Source organism: Rhineura floridana, chromosome 2 (genome assembly GCF_030035675.1).
Source record: "Rhineura floridana isolate rRhiFlo1 chromosome 2, rRhiFlo1.hap2, whole genome shotgun sequence".
NCBI classification, from domain to species: Eukaryota; Metazoa; Chordata; class Lepidosauria; order Squamata; family Rhineuridae; genus Rhineura; species Rhineura floridana.
The window spans coordinates 71,852,402-71,864,520 of NC_084481.1; the positions used below are offsets into that span (position 1 = coordinate 71,852,402).

The 12,119-nt window shown below is 40.4% G+C and overlaps 1 protein-coding gene across 11 annotated transcripts in view; it reads right to left on the bottom strand.

Annotated features, from left to right (window-relative positions):
• R3HDM1 (R3H domain containing 1) overlaps positions 1-12,119 on the bottom strand; it is a 149,245-nt gene that overhangs the window by 93,414 nt on the left and 43,712 nt on the right. For 7 of the 11 annotated variants that reach the window (XM_061608910.1, XM_061608914.1, XM_061608917.1 and 4 more), the window contains one exon: positions 2,828-3,033. The gene's annotated coding sequence lies outside the window, so the exon portion shown is untranslated. Of the gene's footprint in view, positions 1-2,449; positions 2,585-2,827; positions 3,034-4,252; positions 5,036-12,119 lie in introns of those variants that run through there. The other 4 variants (XM_061608911.1, XM_061608912.1, XM_061608913.1 and 1 more) reach the window with 2 other exon arrangements.

Below are 12,119 nucleotides of genomic sequence, written 5' to 3' on the forward strand. Positions count from 1 at the left end.
TAGAAGTAAATGGAGAGGGCTTACTCCGGTATTTGGCAGAGCAGGCTTTTACTTTGTGGTCCCTGAGTGCAACCAACCCAGAGGCTGCTGAATGGCAACTGGATGCGGCAGAACTTTACACCAGCTTTTCTTGCTCCAGCACAACTGCAGCCGGTTTTCCCTGAGTTGGATTGCTCTGCCCAGCTGCAATCCAATACACACTTATCTGGGGGTAAGTCCCGTTGAATGCAATGGAGCTTACTTCTGAGGATTGCAGCCTAAGTCTGAGAGCCAGACAAGATTAATATTTTTAAAGAATATGAAACTTCATTTAAACTTCTATTTCTTAAAACTCCTGCATGATTTTCCAAACAGTTTCATTCAAGGAAACAGCATGTTCAGTAAAATATTCTCTACATATTATTTGTACTACACACGTAGAGTTGTATCTAGGGTTCCCATAAGTGGAAACCAAGCTTAAGATGCTCTTGCTTGGGGGAGGGGGATCTTTTGGCAGTTCTTCCTTCCCTCTGCAGCTCCTCACAAAGCTGCTCCAGGGCATTGGGAGAATCTCTGGAATAGTGAGGAAGGTGATAGGGTACAGGGGAAATAGGAGGAAATTACCTCCTCCTTAGGAGCTGGTATAGCACAGTGGGGAGGAGAGCCTGGCTGGGAGTCCAGAGTCGGTGAGTTCAAATCCCCGCTCGTGTCTCCTGGGTGTCAAGGGCCAGCTAAAGATCACCCCATAGTGAGTGACTCAGGGGTTACATGCCCTGCCACCTGTGCAGCTGTGGGCAAGCTGCATAGTCCCAAGGTGTCCAGTTGCCACCCAGCTGGCAGTTGTGGACCAGGAAGGGGCTGGCTTGTGCAGCTGTGGCAAGCTGAGCAGGCCCTAGCGAGCTGTGGAGGACTAGCCTCAGAGGGAGGCAATGGTAAACCCCCTCTGAATACCGCTTACCATGAAATCCCTATTCATAGGGTCGCCATAAGTCAGGATTGACTTGAAGGCAGTCCATTTCCATTTTTAGGAGCCTCTAGTACAGCCTTTCCCAACCAGTGTGCCTCCAGATGTTGTTGGACCACAACTTCCATCTTCCTGACCACTTGCAATGCTGGCTGAGGCTGATGGGAGTTGTGGTCCAATAACATCTGGAGGCACACTGGTTGGGAAAGGCTGCTCTAGTAGATCTCAGCCCTTTTGTAAACAGAAGAAACCCTTTTGTTCATGGAAGGGTCACTCTGGATTCAACCCACAGTATTTAAAAACCAGATAATCCATTAACTAATTTAAAGTGAGTAAAAGCAAGACACACAGAAAGTAAGGGTAGCCATGTTGGCCAGTGAGGAATATTAAAAAAACCATTAGACCATTATTAGGCCAAGCAAATGTTGCAAGTTGTGTGTAATTTTTTCTCTCCAGAACTTTTCACAGGGCTAGATGGCAAACAAAGAAAGGGAGGGATGGGAAGAAAATCTTGGCTGATGCTAACTGCATGAATCTGTATCTAGTGAGAGTCTTAAGACAGAATTTGGGAGAAGTAAGATAGTGGCTTAACAGTCTAATCAAGAGTCTATGGATCAATAAAAAAACTGCTAACATCCGCTATCTAAGGTTTAAAGTATAATGAATTAGCTTGTGGGATCATACTTCCCTCCTCTCTTCGAAATAAATTTCCTTAACATGCCATGATCTCAGCAATACCGGTGTTAACGCTGCCAGCACTAACCAGGTTCTCTTTAAATCAAGGTTTGTTAGCCAGCTTCTAAAGCTCGTTTCAGAACCTGGTTAGAAGGAAACCCTGGCTAGTTAACGGCAGGTAACAGTAGTTCTGATTTGACACAGCAATCCTATGCATACTTACCTAATAACCACCCCCAACAAACAAAGTGAGACTTATCTTCTAAATAAACAGGCTCTATTAATCACAGTGAAGGCCAGCAGGAAAAGCCAAACAGGGGTCAGAAGCATGTGATTTCATGACACACACACCCAAATCAGGAAGGACTGTCCTATGTCACTGTAAGTATTTGCCTACTGAAGTCAATCTTCCACATGTAAAAACAGCAGAGGGCAAAAAGAAATAAAAAATTAATTATAGCATTAATGTAGATTGTATACACTTCCAAAGCAGGAGGAACAATCATTCCCATCAACTTCCGAGGCAAAAGTTATAACCAATACAACAGGGTGGGGCAGCAAACCTTACTATACTGAGCAAGTGTCTCCCTACTAGAGTAATGTCTTGACCTTCAGTATTCTAAAAACTAAAAACATAAACCCTTAGATATTACCAAATGCTGAACACTCAGCTCCAACAGTCAGGTGCCCTGGGATGGCAAGGGAAAGAACGCACTGGCCACATTCATTGGCCAAAGGAACAAGAGCCACCAACTATTATTCAAGAAAGTACACCAGCAAAGGAACATCATCCTGGTCCCAACTGGACATAGATGTCCATTTGTAGCTCACCACTTTCTTCAAATGTTTCATCTCCCTCTTCTGTCTTAACTCTCCACTCCCATTCCCTTGTGCATTTTGTCTCTTCAGTTTGTAAGCAGGGCTTCACTCTCTCTCCTTTGTTTTTATGGATGTGAACCATTTTGGGAGACAATAATTGTCTAAATAGTAGGAGAAAAATATAAATAAAGGACCGCAATTGAAGGGTCCATCCTACCTGTTTAAGTTTTTAAGGCTGCAACTCTAAAAACATTTACCAGGGAGTAAGCCACATTAATACAATGCGAATTTTGAGTCAACCAGCATAGGATTGCATTGCAAGTAGAAGACTTAGACTCTTACATTTTCTCTCTTCTTTAAAAGAAGCAACAGGTGATTGGTATTACTTGCCTGATGTATCCTGTAGATCTGTGACTGTGGTTTCCCACGAAAATAAAATAAAATAATCCAAGGATCTTTTTCACAGTTGTCAACCAAAGTGACAGTTGCGATGAACCAGCCGAAATCTGGCAGGAGTCCCATGTCCTTATCACCAGTGGAGACCCCTGGACTGTCTTATACTGTCTGGCATCACAAATACTATCCCTTTTAGACACCTAAAACAAGTATTTTAAAAAAGTCAATCTAAAGTTTTTAAAAACACGTTATTATTTCAACCACTCTCTACATTCCCTTCAATAATTTCCCCCTAGATTGTACATTTCCCACAGCTTTTCAAAGACAATCCTTAAGATAGGTACAGTTTGCTAAGTGCAATAATGAATATAAGTAAAACTAGCTGTAAGTAGAAAAAATGGGTTGCAAGAAGTCATAGTGCAAGAACTCGCAAGAAGTCAATTTCAACCATAATATACTTGAGGTAAACACTCATTGCTACAGCAGTTAATCCAATTGTAACATTATTATTCAAAATTCTTGCTTTAGAAAATTTGTAGATTTTTATCTCAATCTGTTCTACCTCCATTATGCCTCTGAATACCAGTTGCTGAAAATCACAAGTGGAGAGAGTGCTATTGCACTCATGTCCTGCTTGTAGGTTTCCCATAGGCATCTGGGTGCCCAGGAAGATGGACTAGATGGGCCACTGGCCTGATCCAACAGGGCTCTTCTTATATTCTTAATTCAAAGAAGTCACTGTTAAGAAAGGATTTGTAAATGTGCATTTTATTCATCTCTCCCCACCATCACCACCTTCAAGAACATCAAGAGGAAGACCTTTAAATTAGCAACAGAACCAAGCTGAAAAGAAAACAAACCAGTTTATTGGTTTGGACAAAAAACAGGAAACAGTTAATGGAAGACCTTCTGATTTGTTCGCTCATGTGAAGAGGAGCCAATGGGCTGCATGCACGGCCCAAAAGCTCAATAATATCTGAGATATTAAGCTCAGATATTTTAGGCCCCTCTCCCACCAATATCTGGCTCTCACACAATCGTAGGATATGTTGTGATCAGCTCACAGCATCAGGCAACAGGGTATAAACACTAGTGTAAGGCCACCGTTGATGCCACTGCACCAGCACTAGGATTTGAAGCTTGTACTATGGCACTTGTACTCTTGCCATTGTACAGATGTGCTATAAAAAAAAGGGACAAAGAGATGGACTATAACTTTCCAATCACCAGCTTGAAAAACAGAAGTTCAATGTTTTCATCAGCATTGTAAGATCACATTCAGGTCAACCTGCCAAAGACTGAAATACTTAAATGCAGGGTGAGGCTGCAGGAAGGAATACAGGAATACCCCGCATTAACGTACGCAATGGGTCCAGAGCGAGTACGTAAACCAAAAATGTATTTAAAGTGAAGCACTACCTTTTTTCACTTGCGCCGCCACTGTGCCACCTCTCCTTCACGCGGAGCCTCAAAGCCCCGCGCTAAAGCCTCTGCTGCTACGCTGCGGCGCCTCTGCTGCTGCGCCGCTGCACCTCTCAGCTGATTGCGATCACGCCTCCCAGCTGATTGCGATCACGCCTCCCAGCTGATCACGATCGCGCCTCCCAGCTGATTCGCGGCCGCACAATCTCGTCTCTTTCCACCCCCCCACGCACCGAAAGAACAGGCCACAACCAAAGATTAAGTGTCCGTTCTTGCGAAGCAAGCGTATGTAAACAGGGGAATGGTGCTACTGTAAGTATGTCCGTACTCGTGAGTGTCCTTAAAGTGAAGGTCCGTATAGCGGGGTATTCCTGTATAGCAGTAAAAAGGAGCACTAATACTGAGATGATCCTAACCCTCTCTTTCATGCAAAGTGGGAGTAGACTAAGAACAATCTCCTCCCTTTCAGTCACAAATGCTAGACATTGTCAAATTTGGAGGCACACCCAGTCTTCTTACAAACATGGCCTTCATTATAGATAAAGACACAAAAGCAAAAAGTTGAAAAAAAGTAGTGTAGCACAAATAGATGTCATTATCTTTGGCCCATTGCAACATGTGACAAAATAGTTTTGAGCAACAGATGGGCAACTTTTGTATTCTTGGGGAACCCTTAATTCTCCAGTCATCTGGGAACAGAAAGTGTATTTTATTGCATGACCAAAGTTTGCTCTCAAATCCTGCTCCAGCAAGACATCTATGAGATGGTTCTTCACTGTCCTGTTAAAAACAAACAAACAAAAAATGTCATGGGGGGGGGAGAACACAGGGTGTAAAGGACACAATTATTTTGGTGACATTTAGAGGGAGACCAGAAAAGACCCAACAGTATGTAGAGTATATCTTGAAAAAATTCATGTAGATCTCATTTTAGAAAGAGGAATCTAATTGTACTAGGCCAGCTATGAAAATGAATTAATCTGGCACAGGAAGAGGATTGAAAGTCTGGTATCTTCATTTGGCTGAGCACATAAAAGAATGTGGCTGCATTTGCACATAACACTGAAACCACAGTTTAGCATTATAAAAACAAACACTGTGCTCACCACATGTTCCCTCCTCTCTTTATCTGGCATGTGGGTAAGATCACAAGCTTCTGCTTCCGTTTTAGATTAACTTCAGTTTAGCATGTCATCTGCATCCTAAACTACAGTTAATCTTAACTATGGCTGGTTGAAACAAGCCAGCTTCAATAAAGTATGTTTTGAAGCCGTTTTGGCTCCGGGTTTTATTTGCTCTTGTACAAGATACCCACCATGGGCTTCCGTCCCTCAGTGGATCTATCTCCTCACTACAACAGGTCCCTTTCCAGTGGGCCTGTAAGCCCTTAGCAGCTGCACAACCATGCTGGCCCTTGTTACCTGCCATAGTTTGAAGTTGGCTTGTTTCATCAGTTAATCCCAGTTTGATGTCATGGCAAACTGTAGTTAATAAAAAAATTAAGCAAAAGCTTTCAAACTCCTCCTTGCTACAATGCAGGAGGAGGTGAGGGGAATGTGTAAGCCTAAAACTCATTCTCAAAACACTAAAACATGGTTTAGCATTACAGCCAAACAAGGCCTGTGCCTATAACTAATAGATTTGATTGTCTCTAACAAATGTTGAATTTGTCAAAGTTTTATCCTATCACATTTCTTTGGGGGTTTTGCCCTATTTTTCTCTTCCCCCCCCCTTTGTCATTTATATTAATGTTGGATAAATTCTGGAAATGTATGATTATCGAGACAATCATTTGTGTTGGATCTGAACATGCATGTGACTTCCCTGTATCTTATCTGTGTTTAACCTGAGATTCCTAATTTGTATTCTTTTTTTAATGGAATACAGTTTATTTACATTTTTTTTTAAAAAAAGTAATATTTGCAGGTGAATAAGTTCATGCATTCTTGGGGCAGTTTTCAATGTATTTAAATCCACAGCAGACCTACAAACTCAGTGAGGCAGAATAAGGAGACAAAATATGAAGAGTGCAAAGTATTTACAAATGACCTTGCTGCAGAACAAGCAAATTCTCAAAATGGCTCACATGGAAATCTCATGGTTATTTTAGTATGTGTTATGTTAGTACCCCACCTTCTTCCAAAGATCTCAAAGTGGCATTTCATCCTCCCAACAACTGCATTAGCTAGATTAAGTTCAGAGCCCATGGCTTGCTCAGAGCAACACTTTGAGCTTCATAGTTGCACGGGGATTCAAATTATGTTTTCTGCATCTAAGTCCATCACACTAAGTACTCATATAAAAAGCAGTTCACTTCTGCTCACACACTTTTTGAGGAATGGATACTAATTTTCTTCAGGTAAGGTTTGAAGTTAATCAAGGCCATTTATTATTTTATGAGATGGGAGCTCTCCATCTTATAATTCCTGTTCTCAATCATATTTTCCAGGGAGGGTTAATAAGCACTACTAATTCAGACTGAAATTGTCCACTGGACGTATCAACCTTCCCATAAATCTGAATTCAAGGAAGATTGTTCTATCACTTCCCATTGACAAAAGAAATGAATACAGTGCTTCTACAAAGTAAACAGTTGTTGTTAAATTGATTTGACTTGCATTCAGCATGGGGCCTAGTTTGAAAGTAGTGTGAGTCCAAGTTTAGGATGCCTTGCCCTTGTCTGTGCACCATATACCCAAGTATTCCTTTACTGCATACTCTCTTTAAAAGTAGCTCTTTATGTACTAAGAACAAAAATTGTACTTCTACCTTTGACTAAAATGTGCTGTGTCCATACACGTCAGAAGGCACTATGACTATGACACAACATTTTTGCTTTTATTCTGGTTGTTTTCAGTCCATGCTTTCTGATGAATGAAAAAAAGTGTGCATTCTGTACAAGCAGGAGCAGGGAACAAATCTGACCAATCCCTTATTTCCCATTCCTTAAGCCTGCTCTATACACAGTGCACAATGAGGTAGTAGAATGGTCTGCACCAGTTCAAAGTGCAGGTGGGGAATCACATTTTTAAATACGTTCCCCAATTAAAAGCTGCAACGAACACAAAAACAGGCCACGGGAGGGTTCTTTCCTTGATAATCTAGTCTATCTATTGGTAGGTGTGTGGGAGAACAAAAAGTTTCTAACCTGAGGTAGTGTCTCCTATTCTACAACCTCATTCCAATGCATATGTAAATACAGTCATGGACTGCAAGAGTCTCATTTCACATGGAAAAGGTAGCTAACCCTACGGTAGTTGGCCCATTAGAAAAAACCCAAATCCATATTAGGGCAATTAACTATATTAAGGTAATATGATTTCCTTTAGAATAGTGTAAAATTATGGCACGTTAATTTTGCTTTATCTGAATTTCCTGCATCACATTCATACACAGAAGGAAGCTGTATGCCTTAAATAGATCAAGGCCACTGGGAATTTCTATGCCTGCATGCAGTTGCATTGCAGCAAGACTTGAAATATACTCAGTAGCAAAATGTGTTTATGCCACCAAAAAGGCAGAAGACTTTCCATTTTGGAGATATAGACTATGAATTGCAATGTTATAATGAAAGATCAATGTAGGTAGGCAAACAGTTACAACTGCCATAGGAAAAGAAGAGGAAATACTGGAAGTGTATTATCCAGTAGAGGGCAGTAAAACTCTGCAACATTCTAAATATATGAAGTGGCACTTGCTAATCTGAAGGCTCAAGGATCCCTATAAGTATAAACCACCAAAGTGTTGGCAGTGGAGCAAGAGCAACTCCTGTTTTGTTCTTGTTTAAGCTCCAGAAGGAAGATAGAGCTAGGGTCCTCCAGATGGATAGGCTTTGTTTGCCTTTTACCTGTGATGCTCTGACTGACTTCCTTCTGTCGCTAGACTGTGACGCCTTTAGGGAAGCTTACCTGCCCCTCCTCCTTCTGCCCTTTCCTGGAGAGAGGAGACTCCCTTTGTCTCTGCTCTCTCTCTGAGCATGGGGCTGAGTCCTACACCTGGGAGTTATGCCTCCAACTTAGCTAGTTAGAACTAGGTTTGTCTTTTCTATCTACTATGTATTTCTATAAATAAAGTAGTTTTTCTTATTTTACTAAGTCTCCAGTCTCAGTGATGCTGATGCAGGGTAAAAGCCTGCTTTCTTAGGCAAACACACGCACACGCTGGCACACTCGCATTTCAACATCTGCTGTTACTCTCTGCTGCTGTGGTGCTGCTTTTAAACGAAATTAAGCAACACAACTACACATAGCGCAACACAAAATATCTACTCAGTTTGAATTTCTGACTTTCTCTTTTCAAAACAGGGATGCAGCACTGACAACTTTATTAACTGAAGAGGGCCATACCATTGATTCAGACATAGAAAATCAATTGTAACCCAGGTATATATGATACAAGTGTGCATATGCATGATTAAAAACACAAATTGATGCCCACTTAGCTGGGAATAAATTCCACTGAACACTGTGAGACTTAGGTCTGACCAAACATACATGGGATTGGGATTTCAATTATATGTACGTGTCCATGTACGCGCAAAATTTTGCCCATTTATTAGCTGCATAATATTTCACTGCAGTGTTAGCAATCAATCAATCAATCATTGGGATAAAAAGGGCAGTTTGCAGCAATATTCTCTATAAAATTGTGGATAGTTCCACGGTCATCTTATAGACTATGTTTGTGAGAAATGCCACAACTCTTAGGCAATACTTTGTTAATTGTGGGGGGGGGCATTGCTACCTTTGCCATCCAATAAAAACAAGCAAAATTGCTCTGCCACAACATATAAGCAAATGCATCTTTTTTTACAGATGAAGGAATTAATGATATTTCATTTCTGACAGATGAGTGAATTCACTTGTAAGTGATTTTAAAAATCAGCCAGAACATAACTGATGCATGCCTATTCAGTAGTAAGCACATTTGAGTTTAATGAGACTTACTCCCAAGTAAGCATGTATAGGATTGCAGCCACTGTTATGCAGAGGAAAGGCCCAACTCTTTCATAATACGTTTAACAAGCAACAAGTGAACTTCACTGCATATTAAGCTACAAAATGAGATTCCAAATTTCATCATAAAATGCAGTCTTAGCTGTTAAAAGCTTTCAACTGTAAATAACAAATGAATGCTGCCTGATTTTGACTTCATTTATGGAAACAAAGGACAGTTGCAATCCAGTTTCCATTTACAGCATGATCCTAACCACATTCGCTCAGAAGTATGTTCAAAAACTTATTTATTTCCTTGTTAAAATTATAGTATGAACCTCCATGTCTTTACCAGAAATAAGTTCCACTTTGTTCTATGGGAACTCTCCCAAGTAAACGCAGATCAGAATGTATCTAAACCATTTAGGATTGCAATCACACAGCCATGTTTACTTCTGTGGAAATTTGCTTAGGTTTGAAGCAGAATAAGCTGAAATTACCATCTGTGTTTATATTATAAAATTCTTTTCAGACCGGTATTTAAATTTTAGAATGTTTGAAAGGTTAGGCAAGAGGTTTTGAGAAATAAACGGTTCCATCTTAATTTTTATCCATCAGTTGGATTATGCTCAAATAACCTTTTGGCCTCCCTTTACTCTGAAGAGAAGCTGATGTAATACTTCAGTTAAACAAACCAAACAAGTTCAGTCTCCAGAATCCTCAGTCTTAGAGACTTCCTTGCAATGCTAACAAGTTTGTCCAGGCAAATATGGTTGTTCACTCTTTTTCTGCTGCCACTTTAACATAGTGGTGCCAGGGTCTGCCTCTAAATGCCATGTGAGTGCCCACAGAATCTGACACACATGCACCTAGCTGATCCAAAGGGGCCTATGAAAATATGAGCTGCAATGCAATATACAATTAAAATTCCCTCAGGGGTGCAAATAACCAGGCAGGGGCCCTCAGAATGATGTCCTGGCTCCAAGGTGGTATAGGTCTGTTTTACAACAATGACTAACTTTGTCTTCTGTGCCTACATAACAAACCATAGCATTCCGTATATGTGTTTTCAAAATAAATCTCATATAAGCCAGAAGAGGCTGAATCACTATCCGCATCGTCTTAAGTGCCACACTATTTTCAATTTGATAATTGTAGTTTACCACAGCATTTAAGAAATTATCTTTCAAAGCAGTATTAGCATCTATGAGACATGAGTCATAATGCCAAGAAAAAATATCGAGCTATTGTTATTCCTGTTCTAGGATGCATCAGAAGTAGAATACATTACACTGGGAACATTAAATCACCCAGACACATTAGACAGAAAGGCACACCAGCTTCCTCCAGTAAGCTCCCTGGACTTAATAAAGAGGCACATAAGAGTACGAGAAGATCTTTGAAAGCTCTTCTTCTTTTTAGGAGGTTATGTCTTCTCTCTCAGGTCAGGAGTTAGAACAGTTATGGATGACTGAGTGTTCCCTGAACTTTTGCTTACTTAAAAGCATTACTACTTTTGTACAGGGAGAGAGGAAGAGATAGCAGACTTTAAAAAGGCACAGAGATCTCTGGGTTTGACCAGTTAGATCCACATTTTGTAACCTGCAGTTGCATCGTCTCTACTTCAGCTCTGGGAAGACTGGACAGCAAGACATGCCACAAAAGTTTTGCAACATAAAAACAGTAAGTTGGTTGTCCTATAACCTAGGAAAAGGGGTGCACATAAGGTCTATTTTAATTGCGCTAATACCAGTTGTTAGGCAAAATCAGGTAGCTTTCCTCCGAATACCCTCTAAGTCACAATAGGATGAAACTCCCTTGTAATTTTCCTGCAGCTGTATCTTGTTACTAAAACACAACCATCTTGTTATTTGTCCCTTGTATCCCCATATGTAGCAGGAAACCAAGCTGATGCTTTGCATAGCTCAAATACAAAAATGCAGTTGCTACTGTCTGCTTGTGTTCACCAAAGGTACAATTAATATCTGGTGGAGTAATTTCTGCAATTGTGTGTATGCAAGCTCAGTATATAAAAGTCTAACTCAAACTATAAAACCAGCTCTCTTTTACCAGTGAAAATGCTTTAATTTTGCTTAGTTTGATTGGTAGATCCTTAAGTACCATTAAGCCCAATCCATTCCCTAATTAGCTGCAAAGCTTAAGTAATATTGTCTGCTACTCTCCCAAATGCCATACCATAGTCCAAAGAAGTAACCATAGAAATGGGAACAGGAAAGTGCTTAAAAAATGTAATTATTTAGCACTATAAATAACATTTTCTAGAAAAAGCAAAGAGAAACATTTGTACTTCAGAATTTGTACTTGGTTTCACATAGTTACCAGAAGTCATTCCCTCTGACAGAGAACTTCAAATGGTTGAGTGGATATCAGTTTGGGAGCTAACCAGGGCCACCCCAAAATAACAATGTCTACATTCTGCAGGAACTCTGGCGGTATGCAGAATTATGTTCCATAAATTTAAAAGAAAAATGTTTTTTTAAGAAGTCAAACAGCCTGACAAAGAACTACAAGATTCTTGGGTGTACAAAATGCTGAACTGTCGGGGGGGGAGGGGGAGAGAACAGAAAAGGAGAGAGAAAAGGATGAAATTAGTCAAATAGCTGAAGATAGGAAACTAGGATTGAGAAAACATGTGCCATTAAATCTTACATACATACATACATACATACATACATACATACATACATACAAGTATTTTCCTTCTTTCCCACCTACCCAGGCACTCTATTATATAACTACAAAATGCCTCCCAGCACTGTAGACTTATCAAAAGCTGCCTGATCAGACTGTTTATCCATTTAGTTCACTATCATCTGTGTGAACAGGGAAAGGCTCTCCAGGGTCTCAAGTTGAGGTCGTACTATCTAATTGGGAGGGAGGTATATGTTTGCATCCCCCCCAAAAAACCC